Genomic DNA, 16,854 nt, shown 5'->3' with positions numbered 1-16,854 from the left:
CAGGAAATTCTCCTTAAGTCCCATTTTAGATTTAATGTGGCAAATCACACAAAAAAGGTTTTCTAATGATTTATATGGAAGTCTTGGAATTTCCAACATGACCTTTTGAGCCAACAAAAATATACAGAGATGGAAAGCAGGGAAATTTTGAATTCAGTTGATTTACTTCATAATATTACCTTTTGCTGACATACTTGCTTAAATCAAGAATGAAATTTAAGTATGATTTGGAAATGAAAATTTGATTTTTGAGAACCCAGGAGGAAAAATGGAAAAAAAAAAAGTTTGCATCTGATGATAACTGATTCCAGAAAAAGAAGATGCTTAAATTATCTGCAAGGCTTTCTTGGACCAGAAAAGGATGACCAAAACTGATTGTGGTTGAGCTGAATTGAGACTGTTTTGGAAGTGGACAGTGTGCTAGGAAAAAATACTAAATAGGAAATGAGGAAATTTAACTTCTAGTCTTAGTATTCTTATCATCTACCTGTGTGCCTTTGAGCAGTCAGTTAACCTCTCTGACCCACAGTTTCCTCCTTCTTCTAAATAAAAATATTCAACCTGCGTACTTCCTAGGATTGTTAACAAGTTCCCATAAGATAAAATATATTTAAACATTTAAGAAAATTACAAGTACCTTACATCTTTTTAAATGCCATCTTTCTATAATTCACCGAATTTTTGAACATACAATGTTTACCTTGGAAGAGGTGACGCTGTTGATTGGTCCATTTTAGTGTCCATTTGTTTATACTCTTGTAGGTTTATCCAGCTATCTCTTTTGAACAAGTTCAATCAATATTAATGATTCTGCTGTAGGATTTAAGGGAAATCAACCAAGTTCCTATTATTCTAGTTAAGAACCCTCTCTTCTACTCTGCTGTGTGTCCAAAACTCCCATGTTGTTCAATGCTACTGGTTCCAACTCAAACCTGTATGGGGTTTCCAAAAAGTGGCTAGTGGGTTTGAACTGCTGACCTTTCAGTTAGCAGTCCAGTGCTTAGCCTACAGTGCCACACCAGGACTCCAGTAAAGCAACCATAGGCTCCTGAAAGACTGCACCAACTTTGCCTGTCTTACCAACACAAATTGCCCATAAAGATCTAGAAATGGGGTTAATTGGATCTAATCTCAAACCTTCCTCAAATAGACCACCTGGACTAACCTTGTCTTTCCGTACATCCTTCTTGACAAGTCCAAGCTTCTAGGTTAATTGTCAGTATCTCTACATTTCCTGGTCTCAACTGATTCAGGACCTTCCAACCCCTTCTTCCCTGTACTCTCTAGAATGAAAGATTATCCATCAGCAAAATCCTACCCCTTCACAAAGCTTTTTCATTTCATCTTTTTATTCTGATGGACTCAGGCTTGGTTTAATAACACTCTTAGCACAGACACCCCCTCAGATGGCACCACTTCCAAAACATTTCTCCTCCCCACTACTGCCCAAAGTCCATCTCCAAGTGATCATCTCTCCTTTTTCATTAGTGATTTGGGCACATGTTGTATCTTTTCCTCTCCATCATTCCTAACATTATTCTTGGTAACTTGGATATTCTTGTCCACAGTTTCTGAGTTTCTTGATCTTTTTATTTCTAAAAGTCATTGCCTCCACTCAATTTTAATCAGGGCCTACCTGCCATGGTCATTACTTAAACCTTGTCTTCATTAATGATATCCCTAAATCTGAAATTTTGACCTCAAGAATCCCATTTTCTGGTCACCACTTCCTCAATTTTTTAAATTCAGTTACTATAGTATCTTATAGTATAAGAGCTCGGGTAGCGTAGTGGTTATGCATTGGGCTGCAAACCGCAAGGTTAGCAGTTCAAAACTACCAGCTGTTCCATGGGAGAAAGATGAGGCTTTCTGCTCCCATAAAGATTTAAAGCCTCAGAAACCCTGTACAGGGTCGCTTTGAGTAGGAACCGACTCCACGGCACATAACCACTAACCACTATAGTATCCTGTCTACTGTATTGTTCTATCTTACTACCTTTAAATATCCATAAATATAATGAATGGTCCAGCATTATATTCAACTCCTGTGTCTCCCACCCCTTTTCTCATATCTTCACCTAGTGAGCTCCCAAATTTGGTAAATCTGATTTTACAGCTCACTTAAACCTACACTCTTGTAACTAAACCTGGCTAGAGAAAAACCAGCAAATATTTAGGTATGTGACTTCTTAAGCTATTTCTTCCATACTACATTCTACATATTCATCCACTAACATTTATTCTAATATACTAGATGGGGGTAAAGGGAGAAAGAACTTCTGAAATCTCCTCTTGTTCAAATACTTTGTACTCCCATCTTGTGTTTGCTTTGCTCCCCTGTGTTTTTTAGTTTACCTTCCCTCTGATAGACCACCTGTTCTTCACATTTCCTTATTCAATTGCAGTAAAATGTAAACGCCATGAAATCAGGGCTATTGTTTGTTTTGCTACTATTATATCCCCAGCATTTATCCCATACTTGGTTAAAAAAAAAATAATCATCATGTCACCAACTTGGGCAGTGTGGCCCAACTGGACAGGAGCCAAACATGTCCATGACAAGAGACTCAGAACCTCCTTATCAAATTGAAACATTAAAACAGAATAATACCACAAATCCAGAGCCTGTAGCCAAGAATGGAAAGCTATCTAAAGCATAAAAACACTCACTGTAATGAACTAAAGACATGAAACAGGATATTCATGGAGTCCCTACAAAGGAATGTGAACTTATGCTAGTATGTTTCAATCAGAATGCCAATTTGCTTGTGGCTCTATGGGTGCTCATTGTTGTTGTTGTTGTTGTTGTTGTTGTTATGTGCCATGGAGTCGTTTCTGACTCATAGCGACCCTGTACAGGATTTCTGATGCTGTAAATCTTTATGGGAGCAGAAGGCCTCATCTTTCTCCCATGGAACAGATGGTAGTTTCAAACTGCTGACCCTGAGGTTAGCAGACTGATTCATAACCACTATGCTATAAAAATGGAAGAGAAGGAATTTAGAAACTGTTTAATTGGTCTCCTTTCATTCTGCAGTAGAGAGAATTTGGAACCTAGACATGAAGAGAGTGAACCTTGTATTTACATATTGGAGATAAGAGCACTGGTTTTGGTTTCCTTACTCCTGACTGTTTCATTTTTTGCATGGTACCCTGGAAACATCAGAATTAATGTTTTCTTAAACAGCTTAATAATGGAATGGTGAGTTACTGCTCTGGAAATTCCTCTAGGTCTCAAAATAACAATCTTATGCATTGTGTATAAAAGCTGGAATTTTAATTTAGCCTGTATATGAAATCATCAAATTTCTGAAAGAGATTTCTAAAGATTTTATGGATTAAAAAAAAAGTCCATGTTGAAGTTAAATAGCAGAAAAAAATTGTTTTTGCTTTTAAAGTTTGATTTCTATACAAAATTCAGATCATTGTATATTATGGGATTATACCTAAATTTTATGAGTAATTTATTAATAGATACAATACACTTTGATTAGAGTGATTTTCTCTCATAGTTTTCCTTTTGTCTTTCTTATTTATTTATTTGTCTTGGTGTGCCTCTATAGGCTAAGTTCTCAAGTGCAAGGTTGATTTGAACTGCAAGGTCAGCAGTTCAAATTCACCAGCCACTCCTCAGAAACCCTATATAGATAGTGTCACTATGAGTTGGAACCAACTCAATGGCACTTAACAACAACATTTATTGCAAGCTCATGAAATGCCCTCTCCAAATCTTTCCTTACAAATGTAAAAGGATGTTTTACAATAATTTTTTCAATCGGAGGGGATCTGAATAATTTCATTTCTTCATGCTTTAGGTTTGTTAATATTGCAAATGAAAAATGGAATTAGATTCACTGTCTAGGCGGGGCTGATGTAAAGAAATGCGGCTAGGTCTCTTGTGATACAATAGTGAATAATTGTTATCAGGACAGATTGTGAGGGTTGGAAATTTAAAGGTGGACATTTTGTAGTAAGGAGAAGAGTGATTAACTTTGCAGTCTAGGAGCAGAGGTCCCTAGGACCACCAAGGGAGAAGAGCTGAGAGCGGGACCCTACCCAGAGAAGCAGTGACGCCAGAGATGGAGGCAGAGATGATGACGCGGAGAGATGGAGCAACTGGGGACTTTAGACCCAGAGAGGGAGAAGGGCTGTGTGCTGACGATTTGGGGGGTGGGGAGGGAGGGCAGCCTTGCAGGGTATACCCTTTGGTTGGCTGATGATGCATCAAGGGGATTGTAACCATGGCAATGAAATGATATATGATAGGATAAATGTAAAACTAATGTTCTCCCATGTAAACTATCACATAATTAAAAAGAAAACATTTTTTTTTTTTAAATGGAATTAGATTCATTGGAGGCTAAGAAGTATGGTGAGAAAGTCTTAGGATTTCCAAGGAAATCCCACTTTGGGCTGACTGGAGGCAGCTACAGGATCATGGATAAGAGGTATGTTTTGATACTCATGAACTTTATTAATTTTCATTCTAAGCTCCAACAGGGGAAAGATAATTCTCTTTTCAGAGCTATAATTTTAGTCAAACCCTGAAGAGTGAACCTCAGAAAGGTGTTCCCATACCGTCTACTCCTTTCTTTCTTGGACCCTTGCAACAGATTCTGAATGCTGAATGTAATCTGCTCCAATATTTAAAATTCAAAAATGGCCCTGAAGGTGATGTTGAGAAGCTTATAGTCATCAACTTGAGCAGAGGGGAATGTTGTCTCCCAACTTATCTGTCATATTCATAGAGCTAATTGGTATTGGAGCATATGGGTTTTTGGGTTTTCTGAGTGACAACGTTGATACTTGAATGGAAAACACATATCTATAGCAAATATTGAGGCAACTTGGTGTAGTGTAAAGAGTAGTGAACTGGGAGTTAAAAGAACTAGGTTTAAGTCTTAATTCTTGCTTTTACTATCTATGTGAGCTTAATCAAATAACTTAATTTTTCTGAGCTCGGTTTCTCAATCAACAATATGAAGCTTGAAAATACCTTACCTTTCTCCTAGGGTTGCTGTGAGGCTCACAGGGGATAATATAAGACACTTTGGAAATTATTTAGATACGAGTTACATAAATATGAAGTGTTATATTAATAATCATTTTTAAATTACTTAATTATTGCCTCGGTACTTAGCTATTGAAGTGATAGCATCCAGCAGGTCAGAAAGTATGCATGTGCTTAGTTCATGCCACCTAATAGGCTCTTGGAGTTCCTGGAGTGCAAACAGTTCATGTATGTGGCTGTTACTTGAAAGATTAGAGGTTCAAGTCAACCCAGAGCACCTTGAAAGAAAGGTCTTACTGGTGATCTACTTCCAAAAACTCAGCCATTGAAAATCCTATATATATATAGTTTTACTCTGAAAACCATGGGATCCCCATAAGTTGGAATCAACTCAATAGCAAATGGCCTTTAATAGGCACTTGGGGCTGACAGACCATCAAAGCCTGTGCCATATCATAAAGGGGACGGGTCTTATGCCCAAAGAGTTTAAATCTGTTGAGAATGAAAAACACATATTGGAAATAGTAAGTTGTACATCAATTTCAAGACAAGGTGTCTTTTAAGAAGGCCAGAGATGGAAATCCACAGAGAGGAGGGAAGATCATTCCATACAGGAGAACTGGGACACATGAAGGAACCATTGTTCATAAGAATTGCTGAACTTAAACAGATGGTATCATCAAAGTATACATGAGTAAATTCATAATTTTGTTACATCAATTTACAAAAGGGAAAGGAGAAAGAATTTTCATATTATCAATTATTCCTATTATAATTTTATGTAACAGTTCAGTGCTATATAAAAAATGCAACAAGTCACTCGTTATGTGTGCTTTATTAAACATTTGCTATCCTTAATGATAAGTAGTGTTTGCCTCAAAATTTCAGAAAGTCACAATAAATCCATGATGAAGTAAACTTTTTAAAAATTAGACAATATTTTCATATGGTTTTCTTTCTAGAAAAATCTCAAACTTACATTAGCTTGCTACATTTCATTTTCTGATTATAGATTGAAAATAAATAGTCTTATCTTTTGAATCACTGACACTGTGGGATTCTTTGCCATTCTGATATGGAAATTTTGTCCATGCTTTCATTTGAATATCTCAAGGGCTAAAATGGCAAGTAAAATTTTTCCATAAACATTTTGTGAACTGAACTGAATTAGAAAACTATGGCAGACACTGCTATTTACTTATACATCACCCATTCTTCCCTCTTTCTTTTCTTTTTTTAAAACTTCTTATTGTGAATTGAGTGAAGGTTTATCGATAAGATCATCAGTTTTACAGTCAACAAATCATACCCTTTGTTTCATCTCAATGATTACAATCCCTTCCAAGCAACAAAGTTGTCCTGTTTCCTCCCTGTGGTTCCTACGTGCATTCTGTCCACCTTCCTATCCCGTCTCAACTTTGTCCTTAGGTAAATGTTGCCTGTTAAAATTGAATGATTAACCATTCTATGATGGGCATACCTTGCTAGTGCTGTTGTCCCATACATTATGTACCTAACTACTGCTTGGCTGAAAATTGGGCCAGAAGGGTGAGTTCCTTTCCAGACCTGAAGGATGGTTGAGGGCCATAGTTTCAGGTTCCTCCAGTCTCTTTCTGACCAGTACACTTGGTCTTTTCCTTTTTAAAATAATTTTGAGTTTTGCTCCACATTTTCTCCCACTCTTTCCAGGACCCTCTAATGTGATCCTTTTCAGAACAGTTGGTAGTGATAGCCAGTACTATTTAGTTCTTCTGAACAAAGAGTCATGGAGACTGATGTTTACATGTTCCAGTAGTCCATTGGACTAATTGATTCCAAACCTTTTCAGTGCTTATCACTTTTCTTTCTCCCCCACCTGGAGAGACCAATAGCCGCATCTTAGATGACCGTTCATGATCCCAGATGTTACCCATGTAAGATGTAGAACGTTGTCTTTGTATACCTTTGTTGTTGTTGTTAGGTGCCATGGAATCAGTTCTGACACATAGTGCCCCTATGCAAAACAGCATGAAATACTGCCTGATCCTGGGCCAACCTCACAATTGCTGCTATGTTTGAGCCCATTTATGCTGCCACTGTGCCAATCCATCTCATTAGGGGTCTTCCTATTTTTCTCCAACCCTCTACCTAACCAAATATGATATCCAGTGACTGGTCCCTCCTGATAATATGTCCAAAGTATGAAAGATGAAGTCTGGCCATGCTGGCTTCCAAGGAGTACTCTGGTTGTACTTCATCCAACACAGATATATTTGTTCTTTTGGGAGTCGATAGTACTTTTAATATTGTACTCCAACACCATAACTCAAATGCATCAATTCTTCTATGGTCTTCCTTACTCAATATCTAACTTTCACATGCATATGAGGATACTGAAAATACTATGGCTTGGGTCAGGCACATCCTTGTCCTCAAACTGACATCTTGGGTCTTCAACACTAAAGAGGTCGTGTGCAGCAGATTTTCCTAATGCAATACATTGCTTGATTTCTTGACAGCTACTTCCATGAGTGTTAATGGTTGATCCAAACAAAATGAAGTTTTGACAACTTCAATCTTTTCTCCATTGATAAGAATGTTGTTTATTGATTCAGTGGTGAGGATTTCTGTTTTCTTTACATTAGGTGCAACTTATACCGAAGTCTGTGGTCTTTGATCTTCATCAGTATTTTAAGTCCTCTTCATATCCAGCAAGCCAGGTTGTATCATCTGCATAACGCAATGTTGTCCATAGCTTGTCAAGATCTACACTATCTAAAGCCTTTGTGTGTCAATAAAGCATAGGTAAACATCTTTTTGGTATTCTCTGCTTACAGGCAAGATCCATCTGATGTCAGCAATGATATCCCTCATTCTACATCCTCTTCTGCCAGTGGCTTGAACATCTGGAAGCTTTTTGTCAATGTATGGTTGCAGCTGTTTCAGTATTACCTTTAGTAAAACTTTACTCTCATGGGATATCAATTATATTGTCCAATGGTGTCCGCATTCTATTAGGACACCTCTCTTTGGAATGGGCACAAATACAGCTCTCTTCCAGTCAGTTGGCCAGGTAATTGTCTTCCATATTTCTAGGCATAGATGAGTGAGTTCCTCCAGTGCCACATCACTTTGTTGAACAATTTTAATTTGTATTCCTGGTGCCTTCTTTTTTCCAATGACTTCAATACACCTTGGACTTCTTCCTCCAGGATCACTGGCTCTTGATCATTTGATACCTCTTGAAATGGTTAAACATCAACCATTTCTTTTTGGTACAGTGACTTTGTGTATTCCTTCCTTCTTCTTTTGATGCTTTCTGCATCATTGAGTATTTTGCCCATGGAATCCTTCAATACCAAAAGTCGAGGTTTGAATTTTTTCTTCAGTTCCCTCAGCTTGAGAAATGCTGAGCTTGTTCTTCCTTTTTGGATTTCTACCTCCAGATCTTTACACATTTTATTATAATATTTGACTTTATATTCTTGAGCTGACCTTTGAAATTTTTTGTTCAGCTATTGTACCTCCTCACTTCTTCCATTTGTTTTAGCATCTCCACACTGGAAAGCAGACATAATGCTGTTAGGTAGAGTAGCCATTTTGGGGATTATTCATATGCTAAGGATGGCAGAGTAGGAAACTAGAATCTTTTCCAGTCCTTGATATTTTCCTCAAGTAGTTAATTCAGCTCTGAACTACATACCCTTGGACTTGTTTGACCAAACCATTGTAAAGGTTTCTGTTACATACAACCAAACTAAGTCATAGATGTAGATGCTTTGAATCAATCCAGAGTGGTGATTTTCAAAATAGCAGAGGAGCTGATGTGGTAGAATATACTGAAGTAGTTTCTCACTGCCCCCATCTTATTCTAAATGCCTTCCACAAAGGATTGTCTTGTCCTGTTGCCTTAGTAAGAATTGCTGCAATATGGAACCACTGTTGCTACTGTGAATGTCATTTCCCTCAGATGTTTTAGATCATCCCAGATAAAGGGTTAAGAATGTCTGCTTCAGAGAGGTCTATAATAAATTGACAGCTGGAAGTCCTGGAAATTTTCAAACTGCAAGTATGTCTGAAATATGTTGGAATCCAATTATACTACGTCAGAAGATGAGTAGAATTTTTGTATTGACAGTGAGAAACTTGGTGAAGTTAGACTAGAAAGGATAGATATCACTACCTACAATATTAGAATCTTAGCATTTGGCAGTGGGGCACCTTAGTGCCCATCCAGTTTGAATCTCATATAAAGACTTCTCACTTGACTTCTACCACATTACTCAGAGATGTCATCTAGCCTTCACTTCGAAAGTTGCCGTGTCTAGGAACTGGTGAGTACACAAGGTATTCCTTTTCCTTGTTGAACAGATTTAGTAACTAGAAAATCCTTCTTTACAATGAATTAAATGTGGTTCTTAACTATTGTTACAAAGAGTTCTGGTGGCACAATTAATAAACACTGGGTTGCTAACTTTAAATGTTGGCAGTTAAGATCCATCCAGCTGCTCGGCAGGAGAAAGTCCTGCAGATGTGTTTCAGTGAAGCTTTGTTGTTGTTGTTAAGTACCATCGAGTCGGTTCCAGCTCATAGTGACCCTGTATGGGGTTTCCAAGGAGCAACTGGTGATCTTGAACCACACAGACCTTGTGGTTAAAACCAACTATGTAGTCCAGTGCAATAACCCACAGTACCACACCAGGACTTCCAGTGAAGTTTGTTGTTATGTGCCATGGAGTTGGTTCTGACTCATAGCAACCCTGTACAGGGTTTCTGAAGCTGTAAATCTTTATGGGAGCAGAAAGCCTCATCTTTCTCCCATGGAACGGCTGGTAGTTTCGAACTGCCGACCTTGAGGTTCGCAGCCCAATTTGTAACCACTACACTATCAGAGCTCCTTCCAGTGAAGCTTCAGCCAAGAAAATCTTATCGGGCGGTTGTACTCTGTCACATGGGATCACTATGAACTGGAATCCACTTGATAGCACCTAACAACAACCAACACTCGTCTTTCAGTTTGTCGTACTGTGCTACTTGCATGTTGCTGTGAGGCTGGAATTTATGTTGTTGGGTGCCGTCAAGTCAACTGATAGTGACCTTATGCACAACAAAATGAAACACTGCCAGTTATGCACCAACCTCACAATCATTGCTACACTTGAGCCCATCGGTGCTGCCACTGTGTCAATCCATTGCGTTTGGGGTCTTAAGCTTTTTTGCTGACTCTCCATGTTACAAAGTATGTTGTCCTCTAGGGACTGGTCCATTCTGATATGTCTGAAGTATAAGAGAAAAAGTCTGGTTGTCCTGCCTTTTAAGGTGCATTATGCTGTACTTCTTCCAACACTGATCTATTTGTTCCAATATCATAACTCAAATACATCAATTCTCTATGGTCTTCCTTATTCACTGTTCAGTTTTTACATGAATATGAACACGTCAAAGAGGTTTTGTGCAGCAGATTTGCGTAATGCTGTATGTCATTTGATATCTTAACTGCTGTTTCCGTGAGTGTTGATGGTTGATCCAAGCAAAATGAAATCTTTGACAACTTCAATCTTTTCTCCATTTATCTTGATGTTATTATTGGTCCAGTGGTGAGGATTTTTATTTTATTTACATTAGGGTGCAACCCATACTGAAGGCTGTTGTCTTTGATCTTCAACAGTAAATGTTTTAAGTCCTCTTTGTTTTCAGCAAGCAAGGTTGTATTACCTGTATATTACAGGTTATGAATCTTTCTCTAATCCTGTGCCATGTTCTTCTGCATATGATCCAGTTTCTCGGATTATGTGCTCAGCATACAGATTGAACAAGCATGTTGAAAGAATACAATCCTGGTACACACCTCTCCTTATTTTAATCCATTCAGTGTACCCTTCTTCTGTTAGGATGACTGCCTCTTGGCCTATGTACAGGTTCCTCATGAGCACAATTAAGTGTTCCAGAATATTCATTCTCCACAATATTGTCCATAGTTTTTCATGATCCATACTAATGAAAGTCTTTCCATAGTCAATAAAGCACAGGTAAATATCTTTCTGGTATTCTCTGGTCTCAGCAAACATCCATCTGATGTCAACAGTGATATCCCTTAGTTCCATGTTCTCATTTGAATCTAGCTTGAACTTCTGGAAGCTCCCGTCTTTGCATGCAATATTGATGGTATTATCCAATGATTTCCACATTCTGTTGGGTCACCTCTCTTTACAATGATCTCTTCCAATCAGTTGGCCAGATTTCTTAGCATACATGAGTGAGTGCCTCCAGTGCCGCATCAGTTTATTGAAATATTTCAGTTTGTATTCCATCAATTCATGGAGCCTTTTTCTTTGCCAATGCATTCAGTGCACATTAGCTCTTGATCATATTCTACCTTTTAAAATGGTTGGACATTAACCATTTCCTTTTGGTACAGTGACTTTGTGTATTCCTTCTATCTTCTTTCAATGCATTCTGCAGTCTTACAATAATCTACACAAAGAATCTTTCAATATTTCAAGTTGACACTTGAATTTTTCTTCAGTTCTTTAAGCTTGAGAAATGCTGAACATGTTCATTACTTTTGTTTTTTTAACTCCATTGCTTGAACATTTCATTATAATATTTGACTTTGTCTTCTAGGCTGCCGTTTGAAATTTTCTGATCCTCTCTTTGACTTCCTCATTTCATAAATCTGCTTTAGCATCTATATACAGGACAGCATATTTCAAAGTTACTTCTGACATCCAATTTGGTCTTCTTCTTCTTTCTTCTCTTCATATGACCTTCTGCCTTCTTCTTGTATGCTTTTTGTGTCATCCCACAACTCTCCAGTATATGATGATAATTAGTGTCTAATGCATCAAATTTGTTCTAGAAATAATCTCTAAATTCAGGTGGACTATGTTCATGTTCTTATTTTCGCACTTTTGGAGTTGTCTTAATTTTCTTCAGCTTCAGTCTGAACTTGCATATGAGCAATTGATGAACTCTTCCACACTCTGTCACTGACCTTGTTTTGGCTAATGATAAAGAGCTTTTCCACAGTCTCTTTCCACAGATGTAGTAAATTTAATTTCTGTATATTCCATCTGGTATACATGTGTATACTCCATGTGTATAGTCACTTTGTATGTTGGTTTTAAAAGTTATTTGCAATTTGTATTCTGAGCAAATAATTTGAGAAGCAGGATTATATGAATAAGAATGAGACATCAGGACTATAGAAAGATCCATTAACAAACTGTGATATACAGATTATACAACCTTGCTTGCTGAAAGTGAAGAGGAATTAAAATATTTACTTATGAAGATCAAAGACTACAGCCTTCAGTATGGATTTCACCTCAATGTAAATAAAATGAAAATCCTCACAAGTGGACCATTAAATAACATCATAATATATGTAGAAAAGATAGAAGCAATCGATGGCTTCTTTTTGTTTGGGTCCATTATCAACACTTATCAAAACAGAAGTGAAAAAAAAAAATCAAACAACATATTGAATTAGACAAATCTGCTGCCTAATGCCAAATTTAAAGTATTAAAGAACAAAGTTTCAGTTTGCGGATTAAGGTGTGCCTGATCCAAGTCATATTTTCAATCCCCTCATATGCATTTGAGAGTTGGACAAAGAATAAGGAAGACTGTAGAAGAACTGATGCATTTAAGTTACGGTGTTGGAGATAAATATAGATAGTACCATGGACTGCCAGGAGAACAAATAAATTTGTCTTAGAAAAAGTACATCCAGAATGTTCCTTAGAAGCGAGGATATGAGACATTGTCTCTGGTACTTTGGATGTGTTGTCAGGAGGGATCAGTCACTGGTGAAAGCACTTCATGTTTGTTAAAGTGGAGAATCAATGAAAAATAGGGAGACCCCCCAACAAGATGGATTGACACAATGTTATCTACAAAAGTCTTATAACATAGATGAACCTCGAGGACATTGTGCTAAGTGAAATTAGTCAATCACAAAAGGATTGAGATCATTGTAAAAAGTCAAGAGAAGTGTTTCACACTAAAGAGACATTTTTTTTATGGTTAACAGGTTGAAGAGGAGGGAAGGTAAATTACTGGCTAGAAAGTAGTCATATGTTAATTTGGTTAAAAGGGAAGGCAATATACAGTAAGAAAGAGGTCAGTAAAAAATTATGGAGACAGAAAAAGACACTGGGAGTAGTGCAAGAGTTCAAGGCAGTAGAGGTATATATTGTTATAGCCACAATCTTGCGTTAACGATGATCTACAAGGAGATGCAGGCTGAACAGTTCTAGGAGGAAGAGTGGGACTATACCCATGAATAAATATAGGTTTGACAGATGATATTTCTACATGTACATTTACCTATACTGCAAATATATCCATAAATGTGATGGAGAATGTTGTTGTTGTTGTTAAGTGTTTTCGAGTCAATTCTGACTCATAAAGATCCTGTATAGGGTTTCTGAAGAGTTTGAACCACTGACCTTGCATATCAAACCAACCTTTTGGTCCAGTGCATATCCTATAGGGCCACACCAGGAATATGTTGTTGTTGTTAAGTGCCATCGAGTCGATTCCGACCCATAGCGATGTATAGGGTTTCCAAGGAGCAGCTGGTGAGCTTGAACCACAGACCTTGCAGTTCAAATGACTTTGCAGTCTGATGCATTAGTCCAGAGCACCACACCATGACTCCTCACCAGGAGTATACAGGGGGAAAGAAAGAAGAGTCAGGAGTGGATCACAACCAGAGATCCCTGTGCTGAATCTCCTTGCCCCAAGAAACATAGGGATGTGATCCCAGAGACGGTGTGAAGTGGCCAGAAGCAGTGGCAGCAGAGGCAGTAGACCAGTAGGAGACAAAGTGGTGAGCTTCCTGGCCTATTGAACAAGAAAGCTTTGGGCAGGAGGCTTGCAGGCAGAGTGGAGTGCCTTTTGAGCATTGAACAGAAGGGACAAAAGAACTTCATAACACTTTCCAGAGCATGTCAGATGTCAAGTGGCCATGTAGCTGAGAGACTGGGCCAGAGAGGTATGCCTGTGAGCATGGCTAAGAGGAGGGTGTCCTGATGGAAGAACTGTATCCTGAGCACTCATGAACCTGAATTATATCCTGTTAGTTCCTATAATATGAGGGGGCTTCAAACAGTTTATAGAAAAATGCAATTCAAAGATAATGGAATTCTTCCACAAAAATTTTTGAAGCCCCCTCATAAGCCCCGTAACTGTGAAAACAAAACCCAAAACACTCCATAATCCCTTTTCAATCTGTTTAAAAGTTAAGCAGTCAACATAAATGGTGCTAAGAATCTCCCATTATGCCAACATTATAAAGAACCTTTAGGTTGCTTGTTTGCCAGTTAATTTTTCATTAAAACACTTTTCTGATTCTTGTATGTTTAATAAGGAGCCCTGGTGGCACAGTAGGATAAGCACTGGACTGCTAACCACATTTATCATGGTTCCAGAATAGCTTTCACTTAACTTTTTTTTTTTTCAGTAAGGATGGTGGTGGTGACGGTGGTGGTGGTGTGCCAGGGAGTCGGTTCCAACTCACAGAGACCCTGCATAGGGTTTCTGAGGATGTAAATCTTTATAAGAGCAGAAAGCCTAATCTTTCTCCTGTGAAACTGCTGGTAGTTTCAAATTGCTGACCGTGAGATTAGCAGCTCGACTTGTGACCACTATGCTACCAGAACTCCTTTTTACTAAGGATTGTTGTTGTTGTTAAATGCCTTCAAGATGGTTCCGACCCATAGCGACCCTGTATAGGATTTCTGAGGAGCAGCTGGTGAGCTTGAACTACCGACCTTGCAGTTCAAATGGCTTTGCAGTCTGGTGCATGAGCCCTCAGAGCCACACCAGGATGGTGGTGGTGGTGGTGGTTATGTGCTGTGGAGTCGTTCTGACTCATATATCTATATATGAGTACCTGTACAGGGCTCCCGAGGCTTGGCTGTAAGTCTTTATGGGAGCAGAAAGCCTCACCTTTCTCCTGCAGAACAGTTGGTAGTTTTGAACTGCTGACCTTGAGGTTCGCAGCCTGATTCGTAACCACTAAGCTACCAGACCTCCTTTTTACTAAGGATTATTGTTGTTGTTAAGTGTCTTCAAGTCGGTTCTGATCCATAGAGACCCTGTTTAGAGTTTCTGAGGAGCAGCTGGTGAGTTTGAACCACCGACCTTGCAATTCACACGGCTTTGCAGTCTGGCGCATTAACCCACAGTGCCACACCAGGACTGTGTCATATCAGTATCCAAGAGAAGGTCCAGAGGCCGCTCCAGCCAAGTATGGACAGTGGTAGAGTCCAAATGTTAGTTATGACATTTTTTGCATAACCGCCATTGAGTCAATTCTGACTTACACTAACCCTATGTACAGAGAGTCATCAAAACTGCAAATCTTTATGGAAGCAGACAACTTCACTTTCTCTCTTGGAGTGATTGGAAGTAAACAGCCTAATGTGTAACCCACAGCATCACCAGGGATCCTTTTTATTCTATATTGCTGTTGTTAAGTGCTATCCAGTTCTTTCCAACTCAGAGCAAACCTGTTTGAGGAGCAGCTGGTGAGTTTGAATTGCTAACCTTGTGGTTAACAGTCCAGAGCTAATCCTGCAACACCACACCAGGAGTCCTTATTTGATTGCATAGTAAAGTGCATTCGGGTATGCTTCTTGCTCTTAAGTGCCGTCGTCTAGGTCTAGTTGGTTCCAACTCATAGCGACCCTGTATAGGGTTTCCAAGGAGCAGCTGGTGAGTTTGAACTCTCAACCTTACTGTTCAAATCGACCTTGGGGTCCAGTGCTTTATCCTACAGTGACACACCAGTGTGTTGTTGTTGTTGTTACATGCCGTCAAGTTGATTCTGACCCATAGCGACCCTGTAAAAAGGTTCCAAGGGCTGGTGAGCTTGAACCACCGACCTTACAGTTCAAATGATTTTGCAGTCTGGCACATTAGTCCACAGTGCCACATCAAGACTCCCAAACCAGTGTATGTTACTGTTGTTGTTAAGTGCCGTCAAGTCGATTCCAACCCACAGGGACCCTGTATAGGGTTTTCAAGGAGCAGCTGGTGAGCTTGAACAGCTGACCTGACAGTTCAAACAGCTTTGCAGTCTGGCGCATAACCCACAGCACCACACCAGGAATCCTAGAACACCAGCAGTAGATAATAAATACTTAATAAATAGATGAAGAGCTTTGGAATTTTCTTATAGAATTTAGTATTTTCTCATAGAGTATTTACATATTGTTGCTAGTACTTTGAAAGTTTCACTTCAAATTTCAAATTTATAATATTTATTATGGCATCATCTTTTTATATTCTTGGAAACCTACATAGGGTCTCTATGGGTCGGAACCTACTCAATGGCACTGAACAACAACAACAACAAAGTGTTAATCAGTATAGAGCTATTGGGAAGTTAGAGGTAGATACTACAGTGAACAAGAACTGGTCCCTGCCTTGTAAGGAACTGATGATCTGTTGGGGAGGAAGACCTGTGCAAGTATAATACAAGGAAGTGGCTAATCCGGTTTCTTTTTGATGGGCAAGCATTTTGCAAGGACTTGGGCTATAAATGTGCTGTGCTAAAATAGCTAGTTAATTAAGTTTAAAAAAAAATAATAATTTCATGGAGTTAGGAGCTAAGCGGGATGGGATAATAAAATTGGTAATCATAACTTTCCATATAGCAAAGCCACATTATTTTCCATGTTTTAATGGGGTTTGTAGTTAAATCTCATAGCCCAAGAGATTTACCACTTCAGATAAATTTCAAACATTTACAGCCAAATCTGCAAAAGACTTCCAATTATCCAGTACTTGAATCAAAAGTTGGCCTGGCAACTTTTCTGAAACAAAAAGAAAATATTATTTCCTTAGATGTG

The sequence above is a fragment of the Chrysochloris asiatica genome, unplaced genomic scaffold, assembly GCF_000296735.1.
Source record: "Chrysochloris asiatica unplaced genomic scaffold, ChrAsi1.0 scaffold00002, whole genome shotgun sequence".
In the NCBI taxonomy this organism is placed as follows: domain Eukaryota; kingdom Metazoa; phylum Chordata; class Mammalia; order Afrosoricida; family Chrysochloridae; genus Chrysochloris; species Chrysochloris asiatica.
Note: the sequence above shows the minus strand (reverse complement) of the source record.